The 22,552-nt window shown below is 42.6% G+C and overlaps 1 protein-coding gene across 2 annotated transcripts in view; it reads right to left on the bottom strand.

Annotated features, from left to right (window-relative positions):
- The window catches only part of Kiaa1958 (KIAA1958 ortholog), a 128,424-nt gene that overhangs the window by 94,373 nt on the left and 11,499 nt on the right, over positions 1–22,552 (bottom strand). The window contains exon 1 of one of the 2 annotated variants that reach the window (XM_051162708.1): positions 2,399–2,940. The exons of the other annotated variant lie outside the window; for it this stretch is intronic. The gene's annotated coding sequence lies outside the window, so the exon portion shown is untranslated. Of the gene's footprint in view, positions 1–2,398; positions 2,941–22,552 lie in introns of those variants that run through there. 2 annotated transcript variants of the gene reach the window in all.

Raw genomic sequence — 22,552 nt, 5'->3', positions numbered from 1 at the left:
CATCTCTGTTATACTATCTGTGCATCCTAAGGTACAACAAGCTGTAACTGGTTTGTTTCACACTAAATACCTTTGATGCATGGAGCACCCAAAGGCAAAGATTTGTAAATGGCTATAACTAGACCTAAAGATCTAATTCCTGTCTTGCAGTTCTCCTATCTATGCTCTGCTTTTCTGGGTTTTCACACATCCTTGATTAGGTCTTACACTCATCAGTGAGGGGTCTCTGCAGAATGTCAGGAGAATGTCATCAGCGTGAGACAAGGAGGAGGTCTGGTTCCCACAACTCAGCACCCAGTGCTGGTTCAAACGTCAAGAGTCTGACAGCAGGCAGTTTATTTTAGGCATATTTAAGTACAGCACAATTTGGAAAAAAGTTTCCTGGTGATAAGTAACTCAGTCCCATGTGCACAAAAAAAGTTAAGGCGTGACTACCTCAAAACTCTTTGTAAAGTACATGTGACATCTTCCATAAAGATGGGCTTTATGAATTGACTACATGTGACATCTAAGGGGTGGGGGACCTGGTGTAGTCTGTCATACGGCAGTGCAAAAGTCACCAGGCTACTAACCATGTCCATTCCCAGCCTTCTGGGCAGGAAACAGGTTCTACATCGCTTCCTTTGAAGAGACAACCCTTTGATTAACATTCTTGTTTCCCCTCCACACCCACCCACCTTTGAAAAATAATGCTGTGTCCAGAACTACTCCTTAAATCTTCGCCTCTTACAATGCTTTTAGGCCTGTGTGTATCACTGAAACCTTAACTTCAGTGCCGTGAGGGATTCTGTTGCCTTTCTAACACATGGAAATGTGGATGGGAAACACTCAACCAACAAAGAACGATCCAGTCAATGAGACAGATCTTTTGTACAACCTCAGTGCCCTGCGAGGACCACTTCCTACCCCAAGTATGCAAATGAGTCAGTTCTCAGATGAGGGGCTATGTGTGAGGAGGGAAAATGCAGTTTCTAACGGGCGGCTGAGAGGATAGGATGGTGGTGGTGGAAGCAGCTGTGCTGTGGGCGGAGACGACACTGTCCAGCTATCATCAAATGCCCGTATCTTACTAACTCAAGCCATCTATACCCATTAACTTGGGTATACCCCACCTTCACCATCCATTCTAAAAGCAACCTAGACCATGGTGTTTCAAATTTCCATTCTACCCAGCGTGAAGAGGCAGGTGCTAAGTGCTGGGGCTCACGCAAGCCTGAGTTCCCGCACTAGCACTGGCGACTACCTCAACTTCTCCTGAGATAAGGTGTTAGCACATTCGGTTTTCATTTTGCTCAGCTTTTGGTCTGCAGTCTGGGTAAGGATGTTCAATTTTATGGCTCAAAGTAAATGTGTTAAACAGAAATAAAACGGGTCAAGGAAGGTAAGGGCCCATGGTCCAAGCACACAACAAGAATGACTGCCTTCAGCAAACCAATTGTACCCTTGGCCTAAAACCAAGGAGGGAATTGTGGGCCTCCTTAGAGGTACCAGGCTAGGTGCCAGCCCTAAGTAGATATTCAGCATAATGAAACCCAAGGACCAGAAAGATATCAAATGTGACTCAAATAAAAGGAAGAGGAGCTAAGAGCTCAATGTGAGGGAGAACAGAGAATGTAGTCTAGTCATATGAAAAGTAAATTAGAATCAGATGTGACTCAAATAAGAGGAAGAGGAGCTAATAGCTATTTAGCCAAGGCTGACTTCAAAATCAGAGACTACCTGCTTCTGCCTTTCTGCCGCCCCTGTGCTAGAACTGAAGACATGTACCACCACACCCAACTTAAGACGAGGAAGTTAGGCAAAGCAAAATCTCTCCAGGAGCCTCACTCCCAAATACTTTTGTGAAAATGTCAAGGAATAAACAGATTAAATATGAAGGTCAAGAAGCCTGAAAGATGATAAAACAAAACAAAAAACTACAGAGGAGCTTATAAGTAAAAGACAACCAGTGAAGCAGAAATTACTGAAGATGGTGCTGACTGCATCATGAAGGAAAAACACATCAAACATAAACTTAATCACCATTTCCTAACTATGCACACTATACGTCAGAAGGCCAACACAGCCTTCTTAGTGAGGCCACAGATGGTCCAGATACGGTTCCCATGATGAAAGGTCAGAACATAGGCATTTGTAGCTTCCATGTTTATTCTTACATATGTGCAGTATGCATGTATACGTGTTTGTGCATGCATAAATGCGAGTGGCATGTGCACATGTATGTGGAGACCAGAGGTCAGTGTTGGGTGGCTTCTTCCATCACTACTTTTTTTAAAAAGACAGGCTCTCTTCACCGAAGCAGGCGATCCCTGACTCAGCCGGCTGGCTAAGGAGCGCCTGGGGTCCACATCTGCCTCCTCCTGAGCCCTCCCACTCCACTTCCCCTGGAGGTTTTTACCTGGGTGCTGAGAAGTGCAGCTTGGGACCTCATGCTTGCGCAGGAAGCACCTTACCCACGGAGCTGCATCTTCAGCCATCATTTCTATTCTTCATACTTTGATTTTTGTTACTAAAAACTAAAAATTTGTATTTGATTTTTGTCAGAAGCTCGTACAGTGCGTAATTATAGTGGGGAAAATTCTGTTTCCCGCAGCTGCGCAGGTGTTTATTTCTCTGTTCTTTCACTTCTCTATCACTGGCTCTCTTCCCATCTGGAGTTTAAGTGGATGGTAATTCAAATAGAATATCAAAGTTCTTACTGTAAGAGTTGGCGCAGGACCTATAACTCCTAGAGTACAGATTTACATAGGCAGAGGTAAAAGCGCTAAGCATCTGCCGCTGCTTTATCAGACACAATAAATAATGCACAACTTTTGGGAGGTACCGATTTCCTTCTGTCCTTGGCTACTTGAGATTAGCACAGTCACATGCCGCCCCCAGCTGAAGGCAGCGCCTCCGCTCCAAGCCACTGATGTGAAGAGTGGATTAGACTCTCTTGGCAGGAACTCGCATGTGGTGTGCTCATCTTCCTGTCTTTGCTATGTCCACCCAGGGCTTGGAAACACAAGCGCTTTTAACTCACTGCGTCTTCTCTGCTAACCCATTCAATCCATGGCGCCCAAGTCTTCAATGACAATTGTTTCATTTGGGCATTTTCCCAAACAGAACTTAAGTATTCTTTGATCTTAATTAAGATGGTATCTATCACTAAGAGGCCGAGCCCCTCCTTTTCTTTTACATGGTCCACTTTCTGCAACACCATATAATTAGGAACAATGTGACGTTTATCAAGTTATAGAAGTATTACTGTAACAATCTATTAATATAGTCCACTGCCATAAAATTACTACTGCATACTGTTTATCAAAGCAAGTTATTACTCTTTTTAAAATGTACTTTAAAAGGTGTACCAGCACTTACTCATTGTATGTATGACTTGCAGAAATATGTACCCATTGGAAATGCCTCAGAGAACTAAAGGATCCCGCATTGCTACACGTAATTTGCTCCAAACAATATTTCCTTATCCTGTAAGCACCGAGCACCCATGACCAGACCTTAAGGAAAGCAAACTCAGGTACAGTAAAGTTCAGGAGATGAACAGGGAAGTTCAGAACAAGATCCTAAAAGCCTCCTTAAAAAAGAGATTTCTGTGTTTGTTATTTTTAAGTAATACAACACGATATCCTGATGATAACAAGCAAAAACAAAAACAAAACAAAACAAAAAAAACCACACACACACACACACAACTTCAAGCAGATCCTGTGAACAGTTCTGAGCTGTTATGACACGCTCAGCATCATAAAGGAACATCCCATTTATGTTAGATCCCGTGTTGTTTAGCAGACCTTATTAACAACACAAGATGCTTCACAAAACCACCAGCACAGAAACCATGACCTACAACAGCAGCCAAGAATGGGCTTGGCAGCCAGTCAATCGGGGCTAACATCTTCAGTTCACTGTTGGTTTTGGCACTCCTGCTATCTGCTTGGTAATGAGTTGCTTTCAAACTATGTTCTTTTATTACACTCAGCAGCTTTCTCTAGTTTAACTTTCAAAAACGGTTTCCTTAGGATATAACTAAAATACAATTAACTGTAAAGTCTAAAGGCATAATTTTGTAAGTTTTGGCATAGTTTGTGTTGTTTGTTTTTGAGCTTTTTGCTTTGTCTTGTCTTGGTTTTGGTTTTTTGAGACAGTTTCTCTGTAGACCAGGCTGGCCTTGAACTCAAAGAGATCTACCTGCCTCCGCCTCCCAAGTACTGGGATTAAAGCCTTGCGCCACCACAGCCTGCTTGACGTATGTTTTTTAAAAAGCTATTGGGCAGAGGAGTTCATGAGATCACTCCATTGGTAAAGTACTCACTGAGTTCAGATCCCCAGAAGGGACAGGGGGTATCTGGGGCTTGCAGGCCAGCAGGGCTAGCCTAGCCAGCAGCTCCAGTTTCAATGACAACCTGTCTGGAAAAACAACGTTGACTGCACTGGCTGCCCACATGTAAAGTGCTCTAGAAAAACAGGAGTGGGCCTGCTGCCTTTGCTCCTTGACAGAAAGCATGTCGGTCCCAAGTGCTACAGTGTCCCCTGCCCTCCACTGCTGACAGCAAAGCTCAACTGCTCTGGCCGTCCAGAGTGGACTGAAGACCTGGAACTCTGCAAGAAACAAGGCCATCAGTGCCAAACCGGGAGTGCTAAGGCGTCAGCTTCATGAGCTGGTTCTCTGCTCCTCCAATGTTCAGGAGGCCACTGTTCCTCCATGCAGCCCCTCAGGTAATATTACCATAAAATGAGTATGGTGAGGAGTAGCAACTAGGGGCAAAGACACACATGCACGTCCACCACGAAACACGCTATCAGCATACTGTAACGGTGACGATTCCCACATTTCCTTAAGATCTTTCGTAACCCTGCCCTCCTTTCCTAGCCTATGTCCCTTCCTAAGGTAACCATACACCTGTTTCCCATCTATAAAATTAAATTTCACTTTCCGGAATTTAAATAAGAATCATAAAGGATGTGCTTTTTATTTAGCTTGGCCTCTTTCTAACACTCAGCCCAAGAGTAAGTATTTTCAATTTCCCCATGTTGTCAGTTCCTTCCTAACTGAGTGTTGCAGTTCACTCCTGCAATCCCAGAACTCAGGAGGCCACAGCAGGGGAACTGCTGAGTCTGAGGCTAGCCCAGGCTAAGACTGAGACCCCATCCCCCTAAACAAAAACAAAATCCAGCTCATTTACCAAGAAATATGGCACTATATTATTATATCACTTTTTTTTAAGATAGGGTCTCTTCATTATGTAGTTCTGGATGTCCTCAAGCTCCATCTGCCTCTCCCTCCTGAGTGTTGGGATTAAAGGTGTGGACCATCACATCCAATCATCATAATTATTTCTAACCACTCACTTATGGTGAACTTTTATTTCCAGGTTTCGTCCATTACAAGATGAATTCTATGAACATTCATGCATAGATAAGTCTTCATAAAGACACATGTCTTCCTTTTTGCTGAGCACCACATGGAAGGAGCATGATTTTTAAGGTTTGGGGAATGTTTGTTTTGGTTTTGTCTCTGCATAGCTCTTGTTGCCCTGAGGCTCTCTATGTAGACTTGGGCTAGCCTTGAACCCAGAGATCTGTTTGCCTCTGCTGGGTTGAAAGGTGTGGGCCACCACACAAGGCTGATTTTAAGTTTTAATTAATTATATTTATAGGGGTTTGCCTGCATGTATGTCTGTGCACATGTGTGCTTTGTGCCTCAGTGGAGGCCAGAAAAACGTATGTGATCTCCTGGAACTGAAGTTTCAGATAGCTGTGAGCCACCATGTGGGTTCTGGGAGTCAAACTCAAGACCGCTGGAAGAGCAGCCAGTGCAATTAACCACTGAGTCATCTCTCTAGTCCCAGGTTTGCTTTTTTTCCTTACGTTTCTTAATTAGTATGTGTGTTTGCATTGGCATCCAGGTGCGGCTGCTCATGTGTGGAGGTCTCAGGACAGCTTCTGGGAGTTAGTTCTCTCCTTCCAGCATGTGGATTCCAGGCTGACTGGATCCCCAGAGCCCAGATAAAAGATAGACAGGCATGGTTAGCTGCCTGTAACCCAGCACTGGGCAGTACAGAAAGGAGATTCCTCATGTCAAACTAGCTAGCCAGACTAGCCAACTTGTAAGCTCTAGTTCAGCGGGAGAGCTGCAGTAAATAACATGGAGACCAATCAGAGAAGACCTAATGCCAACTTCAAGCCTCCACATGCATCTGCACCCATGCATACATACCCCACATGTAAACATGCATACACAGTGACACGCATCACACACACACACACACACACACACACACACACACGATATTCTGCATGTGGATATCCAATTATTTGAGCATTATTTAAAGATTACCATAAACAAACAAAGATAGATTACTGTTGGCCAGGCTAAGGTAAAGCATGACCATAACCCAAGACTGAGTCCAGCGTGGGTAACAGTAAAACTGTCTTAAAATTATTCTTTCCCACTGAATTACCTTTATACCTTTACTAAAAGTTAATGGGTCATTTCTGGGGACTATTTCTCATCACCCTGTTGTTCCCCTATTTACATTAATAATGTACTGATAGGTTTACACGTGACTTCATAAATCCAGGAAACGAGTATAATACAACTGCATTCTTTTTCAAAAATGACTTTGCTCCGCTAAGATGGCTGCATTTTTGAAAATGTTTGAGTACCAATTTGTCCATTTCCAGCAAATAATTTGCTGGGGTATGGACTGAGCCTGCATGGAAACTACAGTATGTAGCTGGGAAGAGCCAATCTCCTATTGCTCAATGCATAAACATGCTAACACGCTACATCACTTGATTTATTTAAGCTTTTACATTTCTATCAGCTGTGCATTATAATACAAAGTATATAATCTCACGTGTGTTTTGTTACCTTTATTTCTACATAATTACTTTTTTGGGATGCTCCTAGAAATAGTACATTAAATGTTAATGCCTAACTGTTTTTGTTAATCTACAGATAGGCAATTGAGTTTTATACATTTAATTTATATTCTGCAACCTTCTCAAGCTGTGCCATTTTAGTATTGCTTTCATACATGCCACATGATGCGGCAAAAATCGTGTGACCAGTGAACACAGAAGTATTAACTCTTCCCAGCTGCACTACTTTTCTCTCTCATCGCGGTTTTTCTTCCCTAAGCTCACTGACTAGAAGAAACTCTAGACCAAGCTGAATGCTCCTCATCAGACTTTCACCACGCCACTACTTAAAACGATGTGCCTTCACTGGGAGAGAAGACCCTATTCCCCTAGCCTGCAGACAGCAGCTGTTTTTAAGGAGGAATGGAGGTCCAATTCTGTCAATATTTTTTTCTGTGCAGAGGGTAACATAGGCCTTTTTTACACTGTTAACATAATAAGCTGCATTTCTGGAATCTTGAGTGTTCAGCCAACCTTAGACTCCTGGGAGTAAACCTCACTTGGTCAAAATATATTTTCCTTTTCTGTAATTTTCTAAATTTCATTTGTAATAATTTTGTTAGGAGTTTAGCTATATTCATGACAGACACCAACTTGTAGTGTCTGTGCTACATAAACACTAGGAAATAGTCTCTCTGTTTCAATAGCCTAAAAGTGTGTATATAACTGATATCATCTTTTCCTTAAATCTTTGGAGGGATTCCTTGATAAAGCCATGTGGGCCTACAGTCTTGGTATTTGTTTGTTTTTCTGTAGGGTTTTTAACTACAAATACATTTCCTACAACAGTGGTAAGAGCTCTGGAGGTTTGGGACTCATGGGTTATTGACTTACAGTACTAAGTTGTTCCTTACAAGGGAAATATATTTTTTAAATTTTCTAGAATTATCAACAGGCTTCTCAAAGAGCTCACTCTTTTACTTGTATATTTAAATTTATTTTATGTGTATGATCGTTGGCCTGCATGTAGGTATGTGCACCACATGTGTACCAGGTACCCATGGAAGTCAAGAGGGACCATCAAATTCCTTGGATATGGAATTACAGATAGTTATGGGCCACTGTATGGATGTTAGAGACCGAACTCCAGGCCTGTGCAAGAGCAGCAAATGCTCTGAACTACTGGCATCTCTTCGGTCCCCAAAGAGCGAATTCTTGATTTCGTTTTTCTGTCTTCTCTTTCAGATTTTGGTTCTGAAATTATACTTTTCTCAATTGTCATTGCTTTTTTCTTGACCATCTTCTTTTTATGGGCTGGAAGCTAAGACTGGGTGTGTATTTGCTACAGATTTCTACAGTGTCTTCTAGCTGCTTCTCACAAACGTTTGTGTATTTCTGCTGTTTAGGTCTGCATTTGCCTTAGTGTTTGATTTTGAAATAAGGTTTCAGGGTGTGTAGTGATCTTCCTGCCTCTTCTTTCCAAATGCTGGGTTACAGTGATGGGCAACCATGTCTGGTTGTGTTTCCATTTCATTTAACTCCAAACAATTAATTACCCCACAGCCCCAAGGCAGGTCTCATCATGTTATCCAGGCTATGCAGACTTAAACCCTTGAGCTCACACGACTGCATCAGGCTGTCAAGTGCTGGGACTATGGGGACATGCCACCACACTGGCTGGTTCCATTTTCTCCTTTTCTTATTTGACTCAGGGTTACACAGAGCATGTTGTCTTAAGTATTTGAGGGTTTCCCAGGTATCTTTCACTATTTTCCACTGCTTCCAACTGTGGTCACAGAACTACTTTGTATGATTCAAACATTTCCAATTTACTAAGACCTACACATTAAGTCATCTTTAAGGCCAGGGTGTGGACTACTTCTTGTCAATGTTCTGCAAAGAGAATGTCTTTGCTATTACTGACTGGAATGTTCTACAACTATCAATTACAATTACATGAAGTGGGTTGATGAGTTTTTTTGTTTAGTCTGCATTCTTACTGATTTTCTGGCTTCTTATCTATCAATTATTAGTAATTAATATTTCTGATATTTTATGTTTTAAAATTTGATGACTCCCAGTTAGTTTTCCCTCCACTGCCCTTCTGTCATTATTCTGTTGGTGTCACTTCTACTGTATATGGACAAATCCAAGGTCATGAAGATTCACTCTATTTTATTTTCTAAACACTTTATGGTTGTAATTCACACCTAGATGGCTGATCTATTTTGAGGTGCTGCTTATATAAGGAGTGAAGGACATGGATGACTTCAGCACAACATGATAACCTCTTCTTTCCTTTACTGCATAAACATGGCACTCGCTCCGAAAGTCAACTGGGCGCAGACATTACTGTTTTTATGGACTGTCAATTTTATTCCATTGGTCCATATGGTACCACACAGTTTCATTAAAGCTTTCAAGTAAGTACAGAAGTCATGATCTATGAGTCCTCTGACTTTCTTGTTCTTTTTCAAGGCTGTTTTGGCCATTCCAGGCCTCTTGCAATTCCAAATTAATTCAGAGATCTAGTTTTCCATTTCAAAACAATTTTAATAGGAATAGCTTTGGAGAATCCTGACATGTTAAACAATATTGTATTTCCACCAATGAACACAGAATATATTTCCATTTATTTAGGTATTCTTTCGCAGTATTTTGTAATTTTCAGTGTACAAGTCTTTTACCACCCTGATTAAATAAATTTCAGTGTATTTTATTCTCTGAAATGCTACTGTAAATGAAACTGCTTTCTCCTCCCCGGGTTTTGTGTGATAGAAACAGCTGATCTGCATTCTGATCTTATGCCCTGCAACTTCCCTTCCTTGTGTCCTTCTGACTCTCTTGGGTTTCATCTCTACGGAACCATGGTATCTTAGAAACCACAGTGTGGCCCCATAGACTCATGTATTTGACTGCTTGGCCATAAAAGTGGCACTATTAGGAGGTGTGGCCTGTTGGAGAAGTGTGTCACTATGGGACAGGCTATGAGGTCTTACATGCTCAAGTTATGTCCAGTGTGACACACTGTCTCTCCTTCTGCTGCCTGCAGATCAAGATGTAGAACTCTCAGCTCCAGCACTGTGTCTGCCTGCGTGCTTCTCACAATGATAAAAATGGACTAAACCTCTGAAACTGTAAGCCAGCCTCAATTAAATGTCCTTTATAAGAGTTGCCCTGGTCATGGTGTCTCTTCATAGCAATAGAACACTGACTCAGAGAGCCAGTTTTGTTTCCCAGGAACTTTACTGACTCTAGGAATGTAGCACTCAGCTTGGCTTCCTCAGACTCCCAGTTTCACCTTCTTAAACCTGGCAGCCATGCAGCCTCCACCCCCAGCTAGTGTGGCGAGGCAGTCACCTCTTAGAGATCACGATCCTTGCTATCTTATTAATTTTGTTCATCATTCAGATGATGTGATGGTTAAGTTTACGTGTTTTCTTGACCAGTGGGCACTTGGACATTTTGTCAAACATTACTGTGTGTGTATACACAAGTTAAGTGTCAATGAAATTAACATCTAAACCAAGTAAAGCGAACTGCCCCACCCCAAAGGTTAATAAATAAGGCAGAGTAAGAGGAAACTCTTGTTGCTTTTTCACCTGAGACATCTTTTCTCTGTCTTTGGTCAGGGACACCAGCACTTCTTAGGCCCCAAGTCTAAAATTTCCAATAGGGATTTATGCCATTGGCTTTCCTAGGGCTCCAAGGCAACTGTCATTTCCCAGTCTTCATAATTATGTAGGTCAATTTTTATCATAATAAACCTCTTTACAAACAAACTCACACACGAAAACAACAACAAAATGCCTCACCACAGCCAACACAACAAACTGGTTCTGTGTCTGGGTACAGTACTCCCAGTCACGCTGCCACTGCCTTTAGCTTAAGCCTGGTACATTTCTGAGGTAGTATTTTATTATTAGGCAAGTGATTACAGTAGTCACCAATACCTTTCCCACACTCTTCTACAAGATTTGTATTTTTTTTCATAGCTCTGAGGCAAAGTTCTTTATAACTCATAAATAAAATGCAAGCTACAAAAGGGGAAAGGTAGTGTAAAAACAGCGTTCCATACACGAGAACCAAGCACTGCACAGTCGATGGGATCTCTATAAGTTTACTTATGCTCTGAGCAACCACAAGGCTCAACGGCCAGGCACTCAAGTTCTGTAATGATGCCAAAACTCGTTCAGGTTACAAGACTTACCCAAGACCAAATACAAATAAATGCACACAGCTTTATCTCAGCACTCTAAAGGTGAAGACAGGAGAACCATAAGTTCAAAACCAGCCTGGGCTACACAGGGGGATAAAGCAGTCCAAGAAACAATAGTAATAAATTAAAAGAACAACAACAGCAAACTCTCAATTAAACACTGCTTCTTCTAACAGACCATTCTAGAGTCAAGAAACACAGCAGGAAATTGGGAAGCCTGCGATTCAGAGCCAGTCAGATCTATGTCAGAGTTCCTTTCATGGAACTCAATTTGACTCAATAGATCCCACCATTTGTTCACCGTCCTCCACGCCCTGTCCTCATGTCTTTCTTGATGCAGCTTAGGATTTACAGTACATCATTTACAACAGCCCCTTGTGTAGTCAGCCCCCTCTCCCCTCCTCGCTCCAATGGAACCTATACACTGCTTTTACACAAAGGTTAGGACCACCAAGTCAAAGTGAGTCCTTAGTGTTCCCTGCTAACTGTTCTTACCTCCTCTGCCCAGTGCCTCTCAAAACTTCTATGCACCGAAATCACCCAGTGGGCTTAAGAAAAGAGTTTCATCCTCAACAGTTTTGAATCAGTTTTTGCTTAATCTGCAAAAACTTCCAGTGCTCGTCCTCAAACACACCACTTCTGTCAATACTGCCAGGGCTTCATAATATCTGCTTAGAATGCTACCAACACCTGCACGGTCTGTCCCTCCACTTCAAGTCCACTTAAGTGTCACTATAGAAAGGCCTTCCTAGACTGCACTACAAAATGAATAAACCTGGAGGCTGGAGAGACGCCCTTAGTTAAGAGTGCTTGCTACTCTTACACAGGACCTGAGTGTAGTTCCCAGGACCCTATAGTGGCTCACAGCTGTCAGTAACTCCAGGGGATCTGATGACCTTTTCTGACATCTGCAAGCAAACACACACGTGGTACACTGTGTATACAGGCAAAACACTGATACACATAAAACAAAAATAAATAAATACAGAAAGCCTGTCCTACGTGTATCTGATGCTGCCTGTCCTACTACCTTGAACTACTAACTGCCATTTGACAGTTGACTTAGGTTTACTTGTCTATGTTCAGCTATGTGGGATCTTTGAGTAGAAAGGAGACGCTGTCCATTCTCTATGAATAGAGATATAAAGGTAAGAAAATAAATAGTGCATGCAGCCCATTTAGCTGAGACATGTGTCCATGAAATAAAACGAGGATATGCTACTGTGGGCACAAGTACAGGTTCCTCAAGACACAGAGACAACTAAAGGCAGGGCAAGACCAGTGTGGACATAAGAAACTGAGCACTTGCTCAGTCAGCATCTCGAAGATGGGTTCAGCCTCCAATACCACACGCAGCAGCAGTCATCACAGTAAATGAAACTCTTTAAGTGCTCAGAAGAAACAGACTCCCACAAGTTTTAAGTTTACAAAGGTACCTGGAGCTAGGATGATGGCTCACTGCAAAAGCACTTGTGCACAACACATGCCCAACAGCCAGAGTCCAGATCACCAGAACTCAAGTAAATGCCAGACTTGGAAGCACAAACATCTATACTCCCACAATAACACTGCAGGGAGAAATGAGCGTGGCTGATGCAGCAGCAAAGAGAAGCTGTCTCAAACAGGGTGGAAAGATGAGGAGTGATTCCCAAAGGTTGTCCTCTGAACTCCACCCAAGCCCATAGCACATGCACACCCCTTCACACGAACACAAAGAAGGACACACGTTTTTCTCCCTCCCACAAACATACAATGTGTAACCACACACAAACAGAAAAACAACTGAACAACAGACCATATATAATCCTAAGAGTATATCCTATATAAGGTACTGTGAAGAAACAGTTTATACACTTATCTAGGCCTTTTGTACACAACTAAAAATGTCCTACAAATTCGTCCAGTATAAAAACACTGCTGGTGGTCTATACTTGTGCATAATTGGACCATACTGATTGGACTGGCTGGGATGACGATGACGACGACGAGGACAATAAAGGGCATGAAACTGGAAGGAAAATGTAGGAGGGCATCTGAGAGGAACTGGAGAGGAGTGTATGTGTGGGTTGAGTATAATCAAAATACATTGCATGCAGACATGAAATTCTCAAAGAACAAATAATATAATTAAAATTATCATGCAGGGTTTTTTTCTAAACAATTTCAGCCTTTCGTACCTTACAGGCAATATAGAGCCTCTAAGTCAGGGTCTTACGCAGTCAAACATCAGCTTTCAGGAGGCAGACCCAGTTCCTTAACCATGCAGGCATTTTTTGCAATCCATTGCTTACGCTGACATCCAGGGCCACCTGTTCATGGGAAGCCACTGCTGTTGGCTGACTGCTGTGTCTTATTAATTTGCCCTCACACGCACTCCTGGAGATATTCCAAGTCGTGTTTTCATCATAGCAACTGTTTAAAATCCTTTTTCCTTAGTCTCATTAGTTCAATTTCACCCTCACCTCCCACTCCATGCTTAGCAAAAAGCCTTCACTCATCACAAATATGGACACACTAGAAAAGAGTTTAGCCTCTTCTCCCTCTACCTCCAGCTTTCTTCTCACTCACAAATATTCCTCTTTGCCATCTCTTTTTGTGCAAATGGCAATCAATGCACAGTTTCCTGTGCAAGAGTTCTAGCTCCTTCCTCGCCTGCCTTACACAGCAGGACTTCTAGAACAGCATGGTGATGACACCCTTATCTTCTGCTGCCTTAGCCTGCAGGTCTTTAGTGTCTTCCCTAACACATGCCCTCAGTGTTTCCACAGGAAGAACAGGCCTGGCTCCCAGCACCCAGGGAGGCAGAGGCAGGCAGGTCCTGAGAGTTCAAGGCCAGCCTGGTCTACACAGTTGAGTCCAGGACGGCCAAGGCTACACAGAGAAACCCTGTCTCAAAAAATCAAAAAAGAATAGGCCTGGCTACTGGCGTCTCACAATCATGTTTATTAAATGTCTCAAAGACAAAATAGCCACAAGGAGTCAGTTCCAGGCTCATGAAAAACCTTTCTTTATTAAAAATAAAAAGTAAAACAAAAACAAAAACAAAAAACTGCCACATACTGTTCTTTTTTGGTGTTTGTTTTTTCAAGATAGGTTTTCTCTGTGTGGCCCTGGTCATCCTGAAACTTGCTCTGTAGACCAGGCTAGCCTCAAACTCATCCACCTGCCTCTGCCTCTCAAGTACTGGGATTGCAGGTGTGCGCCACCACGCCCGGCTGCCACACACTATTCTTTGGGTAAGACATTAAACATACCTACATTATGCTTTTTTTAAAAAATCTGTTTTGGTGTTTTTGAGACAGGGTTTCTCAGTGCAGTTCTAGCTATCCTGGAACTCACTCTGTAGACCAGGCTGGCCTTAAACTCAAAAGAGATCTCACTGCCTCTGCCTCCTAAATGCTGGGATTAAAGGCGTGTACCATCTTGCTGGGGCAAAATATAAAAAATAAAAATGTCAAGGCCTTTGCTGCCAAGCCTGATCTGGGAACTCACATGATAGGAGGAAAGCACTGACTCCTACAGGCTACCCTCTGACCTTACACATGCAACACGTCATCTATGCACGCACGCACACACACACACACACACACACACACACACACACACACACACACCCCAAACAGATAAATCAAAACATGCTTTTAAAACTTTATAATACATTATCTTTCTGGGCACTTTAGCCATAAGTCAGCTAATTGCTGAAAGGTTTATTTCCGTCTGGGATTTTTACTGCTGAACAGTTTTCCTGTGATAACTATGAATGCAGATTATTCTGATCACTTCACAAAAGCATAACATAGGTGAATGAATGCCTTATAAAACTGAAAAAGTTTTAAATTGAACCATATAATTTAACTATTGGCCAAAAGAGCCAAGTAATCTTATATAAAAATCTTATTAGAAAAAAAAAAAAAGATCGGGCTTCAGCTTTACAGTACAAACCAGCCAACAGAAAACTAATTCCAAAACCAATCTCAGGATGTTTAATAATGTATACTTTTATGACATGACATTCAGCTGTTGTTTTACCTTCCAGCTAGACTGAATCGAATTTTAACCACCCTTTTGCCATTGCACATATGCAGGCAGCAAATGCAATCCACTGAAGCAAAGCAGTGTGTGTAAAAGGGCTCAATTAAATGGTGGAATGTTTCTTGTAAATTAAAGCCCTACTGAATAATCATCTTCCATGCAAATTATCTTTCTTGGGGTGTTCGACAATATGCCATCATCATATGTAGCTGCTTTAATACATGCTTATTTGTCATGCTTGACATAATGAATTCTCCCTCTTTATTCCCTTAGAAATGAAAATGAGAATGTAAGCTTTTTAATTTTTCCCTGCTAGACTGCTTTTGTGAACACACCAGTAGGGAGACGCTGTATCTTTATAACCGATAGTATAGAGAATTATTTAATCACATGTACAATAGTACTTTTATCTGGAAATTTTTTAATAGATTTCTTATGAAAAATAACATTGTCAATCTTTCCTCTCGCAAGAAAAGTAAATTTCCCCAGAAGCCCAGCTCATTCTCCTTACCCTAATCTTACACCTTAAGTTTGTATTCTTAGGAGAAAGCCACATGCTAAGCTGCAAGCACACACAGTAGAGATCAGAGAAGCCCACATACACCCTGAATGTCATACACCACTGTATACTGTAGGGCTCAGTAGCTAAGCATCTGCCTAGCAAGCAGAAACCCTGGGCTTGGTGGCAATACTAAAGCAAACTGTATGTCCAGCTGGATGTGTGGTCAGTGCCTGAAATCCCTCCCAAGGGAGGCTGAGGGCAGGAGGACTGCTGTGAGTCCAAGGTCACCTTGGGCTACAGTGATTTCCAGGTTAGCCAGGGCTATAGTGTGCCTGACACAGAATACATACAATACAAAACGAAATTGTATGGTGTGTGTGTGTGTGTTTGTGTATGTGTCAAAGTTGTTATCAAATTCTCAAAGGAGTTCAGAAAAATTAAGTACCAAATAAAGCTGTGAGATGCAGCGTGTGTGGGTAGCTGGACAGAGAGCAGCTTGGTGTCCCCAGGGAACAGACTCAGCTCCTCTGGTGCTAATGCTTCACTTCCTGTAACAAAACTCCCCACTCAAAAACCAAACCAAACCAAACATTCATTCAAAGTAATGTCTGACAGCTCCTGCTTCCACACATCCTCCTGAGCATTCCTTTCTTGTCTGTTTTTCTTATTTCTTCTGGGTTTTTTTTTGTTTTGTTTTGTTTTTTGTTTTTGTTTTTTTTTTTCCTTTTTGGTTTTTTGAGATAAGGTTTCTCCATTTTAGCTCTAGTTTTCTTGGAACTCACTCTGTAAACCAGGCTGTCCTCAACTCACAGAGATCTATCTGGCTCCGCCTCTGCCTCCCAAGTGCAGGGATTAAAGGAGCATGCTGCCACCATCACTGCCCTGAGTATTCTTATGCACACAGTGTCAACTCAAACCCAGAAGAGAGTACAGGTGTCTTCTTGAGGAAACCAAGTCACAAGCCAGCCCTTGGACCTGCGCCTGGCTCAGCAGGAGAGCCGGGAAGAAAAGCTAATTCCATATCATAATTGCATGATTCATGAGGGGCTTTGTTGATGCATTCCTTCCTTCCTTCCACCCCCAAACACTTCTAAATGCCCTCAGCTTGCCTACTAAGTCATAAATGTTAATTGCACCTTAAAAATAACTTCTCAGAGGCCTGTTCACAAGGAAAATTCCAAGTGACCTCTAGGTTCAATTAAATACCACAACCGTTAATAAGAGCAATAATAATTAGGTATGTAAGTACCTCAGACCTGTCAGGAACGCTACAAAAACCACCATACTTAATAGCTGAGCACAACTTCGGGTCTTAGGCCCAGCTAATATGCCCCCAGAAGTCCTACATTACGAGACAACAAACATGTCTGCATTGGGCTAGTGTAGCAGAAATTCCTGCTCTCTAATTGCATTTGTCCTCTTTAAAGTTGAACAAGAGCATTATGGGCTACATATAGTGTTCCCCATGAACGCTTGTGTATTGAAGGCTTGGTAGCCAGATGATGACTTTCTGGAAGCATCTGGACCCTGAGGGCCCTGAACTGTTGATGATTAACCCACTAACAGAGCTCTAGCATGATGGCATTACTGCACTGCAGTGGAGACTTAGGGATGGGGCCTGGGGAGAGGAGGGAGGCCACTGGGGGCTTTGCCTTTGAAGGGAGCATTGTGTTCCCAGACCTCCCCTATCCTCTGCTTCTCCCCTGAGGCAGTCACTGCTCATCACACCCTGTGGCCACAATGTTCTATTTCATTACAGCCCAGAAACAATGGAGCCAGTAAGCCTCTTAAAGGTTTAGTATCGGAAAAAATAAAATAAAATCAACAATGCAAAGTTATTCCTATTTTTCTTAATAGAAACTAGTAACATTCTGCACAATCCCCAAGTAGCCACAAACACAAACTAGAATAGATAGCCTACAGATAAAAAGTTATCAGTTAGTTCACAAGTCGATCCCAATAGCCGGCCTCTAGGTTGCCTAGCAACGCTGATGTCATCACCTGCCTCCTGCCAGATAAAGGCGGCTGGCCCGCCTCCTCTCTCAGCCTGTCTCTCTGCCTGCCCCTCTGAATGTCTGTCTTCCATTTTGTACATTTGTCTCTCTCATGGCTCACTCAGCTACACCTTCTCCCCCCTCCCCTGCCCTTCTCACGATAAACTTCCGTGTACCACCCCTGTTGTGCAGCATATAGTTTATACACCATAACAGTCTATCCTTAACCACCATGAAGACATAGAATCTCAGTCTTATCTCCACAGTCTTTGATAATACACCGAGCTATGTTTCATTTTCTCCAACTTTCCATTTCACCATCCATTGCCATATGTTTTAATTTTTTTAAACTTGTAAATTATTTATTCTTAATTATATTATGTGAGTTCAGTGGTCTTTAGCATCTGAGGTAAGATGTTGGTCTGATTACTTTGATGCTAATTAATAAAAAGCCATCACACCTGGGCAGGGCAAATGCGATAGCCGTGGCTAAGGTTCCTGGGCTTGAGGAGACAGAGAGAATCTTGGGAAGAGGCCGAGAGACCCAAGGAGAGAGGAGAAGGCTGCCATGGGTTAGATGGAGGAGAAGCACGTGGCAGGTGTGGATGGAGACTTGGCCCAGATGAAGAGCACTGGCAAGTATATGGGATGATGGATGGGAGGGAGCTTGATAGGAATTATTAGAACTAGACGCCATAGGATTGGGACAGGTATCCCATACCTGCCTCACTATGGGAGGTAGTTTAGAGGATTAATATCTGCCCTGCCCCAGGTTAACTAAGGCTATTTTGAAATATAACAGGTGTCTGTGTCTTGATTGATTGCTAGTAGGTTAGAAAATACTGCTGTAAAAATAATAATAGGCCTGATAATAAACGTTATTAGATCTTACTGGTAAACTAACAACAACAGTTAGAGACTATGCAAATACCAGAACTGTGGTGTCCTGTTTGAGGGATGTTCACATCTTCATCCACCACCCTCCACTGGATCCCGCTGACCTAAATACTCACAGAGCAAGTCCTTGCATACTCCAGGAAATGAGCAGCCTTTCAAGAGCTGCCCTTTGCCATTCAATCCTGCCCCACATTTCATAACACTGTCACTTTGGTAAACATCACAATGTCTTTCTCACTCAAATAAAACAAGCATCGTTCTCTCAAAATTCAGTAACTAACTGGGAAGGCTGCCACTCAGTCCACAAATGAACAGGACTTGATAATACTGCATTAAGATGGCTAGTTTAAAAAATGTTCATAATAAATTATCTGCATGGCCTGTGAAAGACACAAGCACAGTATTTTAAATAAAAACATGCTTTAAGACAAATGTACTTGGAGGCCTGGAGAGATGGCTTTAAGGATATAAATATTTACATATTTAAAAATTTAAGTGTATGAGTGTTTGCCTGTGTGCATATATATGCACCACTCCTGTGCCTGGTACCCAAGGATACCAGAAGAGAGAGGTGGGCACCCTAGAACTGTCATTAGAAATGTGGTTACCAGGAAACAAAGCTGGGGCCTCTCGAAGAGCAGCCAGTACTCTTAACCACTGAGTCATCTCTCCAGTCGCTTAGAGATTTCTTGAATTCCATTTTCTCAGCATCCAGATTTGTGTGGTGGAGTGGGAGATGAGAGTCTTCCAGATATTTAAACTTCAGTACTAATAATCTTATGTGCTTGGCACTCTACCCTCATGAATGCGCTTCAGCCTTAACAACACGATGAAGCACGTCCTCGGTACCACCACTGTGAACGTGGGAACACAAGCAGACACCAAACATTCACAACGGCCAGAAAGCAATGAACAGGGACCGATGAGTGTTGAGGCCAGAAACACTGAATCCAACCTTTGCCCTTCATTAGCAAAGCCTGTTACTGACACCAGAAATGCTGTGCTGGTTTATGAAACAGACTTACATTTTTTTCCCCCCAAAGACTTTATTTTTTCAACAAAGATTAGCTAAATTATTAATCGCAAAAGCGACTCGGGTGCTAGAAAGCCTGAGATTAAATAATGATGAAAGATGTGAACAGCATCAGAAAGAGGCGGAGCCTGCTTGCTTCCCTTCTGCAGAGTGCTCCTCCATCGTAAAGCGGGTATGAAAATAGTCTCCATAGTCCCTTTCGGTTCAAACCCATCAACAACAACAAACACCACCCCCACCACAGCTCAGATGGCGGAAGACGCTGCCATGCGCTCTCAGTACTCACACTGTGCCCACTTTGGGACAATCAAAAATGTTTGATTTCAAATTTTTCCAAAGTCACAAATATACAAAATTTTTCATGCTTTTAAAAATACTTAAAATCTGTATGCAGTGTAACCCAGCCTCTGTGCTCCTGGAAGGGGTAACGGGTAGCCCACAGTGGCAAGAATGCACCCCTAAAAAGCTGTCCTCTGGCCTATACATGCACTCTCTTAAATATAATAATAAAACATAGAAATATTCCACAAGTATGGTGAAAAAAAACTATATTCATAACTGTACAGTCTCTTATCCAAAGATAGTACATGTGCCCAGAAATCACAGTTTAACCCACCTGAAGCTGGACTATAAAAGGATTTCCGGTAGTTAAGATAAAAGCCAGCATTCCTCAGGAACTTTTGACAAGGTTCCTTTTGGCAAAAGGAGTCACTTCCCTTGCCTTTGCAGAAGGGACACTGACTTACACCTGTGGCTGTTTACCAAGGCCCATGCTGGCCTCCAGGCTCCTACAGTGTTCATACATCAAAGGCCCCACGCTGGCATCCTAGCCCTTCTCAGCTCTCTCCAGAACGCCAAGTTCCCCACACTATATCTCCACTACCTTTCTCTCTATTCTCCCTTTGCTCACAGCCCTAGCCATGTCCAGTCTGTTTATTTTTCTCTCAGCTCTGGAATCTTCCAGATGCCTCTGGCTGTTCCCGCCCCCCCGCCCCCCCCCCCCGTCCCCTTCTCTCTCCCCTCTCCCCCTTCTCTCAGCTGCAATCAAAACCTTCCCCCCAACCGAGCAACCATTTCAGTGGTTTCTTTACTGTGCCCCTCTACACATATAGCACATTAAGACTGTTAGTTTTTGGTGTATTTTCTTTATGCGTATTTAAATACTGACATAATTAGGGAGATTTAAAAGACAGAAGAGTGCTCCTTTCCTCTCCCATCTGACAACTTTACAGCAAGGATTTTCCTTTTGCCACAAGCTTCTACATGGTCTGGCCATCTCACACCCGCCACCGGTCCCCTCCAATTATCTCTCCAGTCACTTCTTCCACTCACCTGTCACTCAGCTGAAGGTCTGAGTGTCACCAGACACATTTCTATGTACTTACTCCAGATATCTCACTTTATTTTAAGTCCATACATAAAAGTCGCTTTTTAAGTGAGTTCTTTTTTTGGTTTTTCTTTGTGTGTGTGTGTGTGTGTGCGCGCGCACGCGCGCGCGCGTGCTATTTTTGTGTTTGTTTGTTTGAAAGGGTCTCACTATGTAGTCCTGGCTGCCCTGGAGCTCACTATGTTGACCTCAAACTCCCAGAGAACTACCAGCCTCTGCCTCTCAAGTGTTGGGCCATCATGTTTAACTAACTCTACCTCAAATACCCAGCCCTAAGCCTGAAATATCTCCTAGCCCTTCCCTGATACTTCCTCTAACCACCTACAATTTATGAGTTCTTTTGTCTTGTTTGGTCTCTCTGCCCTACTCAAATTAAATTTTTATAAAGGCAGATGGCTGTCTTTACTAAATTCCTAGAACCAAGTAGAGTACCTAACACATAGCAACTGCCTAATAAATATTTTCTGGTTGAAGGATATGTATAGTTATTGCTGTAAATGGCTCTAACAATTTGAACAAGGGTTTACCCAACAATTCCCCAACTGCTAAGTGTGCCAGTTATTGTCCAGCTTTAATGAGGGATCAGCAAGTCCTCTCTCAGGTGGGTCAGATAGTAAATATTTTCGGTTCTGCAAGGAACCTACTCAATTCTACAAGGCACAGAGAAGCAACCAGAGTTGGGCATGCTGGCATACCATAACCCCAGGGTTTAGAAGATTCAGGAAGAATGCAAACACTAGGCCAGTACGAACTACATAACAAATTCAAGTCTAGCCTCAACTAAGTAACAGACAAGTAACCACAGACAACAGACGATTTGGTGTTCTCAGCTCTGACAACTGTTTTTTTACGTGTACTTTTTTCTATCCTTTGAATTAGAATTACTCTTAAACTAGTATGGCTAGTATTTATGGCTCTTGAAACTTTCTGTCATGTCCTTAACACTTACCCAAGTTTTGGGACCAGTTCTCTATCAAAGGAGCCATTTCCTTATCACTGTCAGAAGGGACAAAAGGCTATCTGTGGTGCCTATTAGCATACCAAAGAGGATGCTGGCCTCAGGCTCATAGAGTACACCACAAGTACCCTGGCTCTTCTCACCCCGCCCCACCCTAAAACCTTCTCCAGCTTGTAGGCTTTTCTCCCCGTTTCTCATTCCCTCACAAGCCTATGGTTTCAGCCACAGTCTCTTTTCTCTTCCTTTCTTGCTCTCCTTTCTCTCTGTCTTCCTCTATTGCTCTACACTCCCCACCCCACATCCCCAGGGCCCAATCCAATCTGCTGGTGATGTTCAGTTTACTATTCTCTCTCTCTGCTCTGGAGTCTTCCAGATAGATGCCTCTGGCTGTACTCTCCCTCATAGCTACAATAAAATCCTTCCCCTGAAACATACCTAAAGCTGTGAAGACACCATGACCAAAGCAACTCTTACGAGGCAGTTTAATGATTTTCTAGTCCAAAGTCTCAGCGTCTTCTATATTCCTCCAAAAAACCCACCATGGTCAGGCCTGTCACATTCCCTGGTACAAACCTCTGTTGTGATCACTGTTCTACTGCTGTGAAGAGACACCATGACCAAGGTAACTCTTACAAAGGGAAGCATTTAACTGGAAGCTGGGTTACT

This window comes from Acomys russatus, chromosome 2, assembly GCF_903995435.1.
Source record: "Acomys russatus chromosome 2, mAcoRus1.1, whole genome shotgun sequence".
Classification (NCBI taxonomy): Eukaryota; Metazoa; Chordata; class Mammalia; order Rodentia; family Muridae; genus Acomys; species Acomys russatus.
This window is presented reverse-complemented; position numbering and strand designations above follow the sequence as displayed.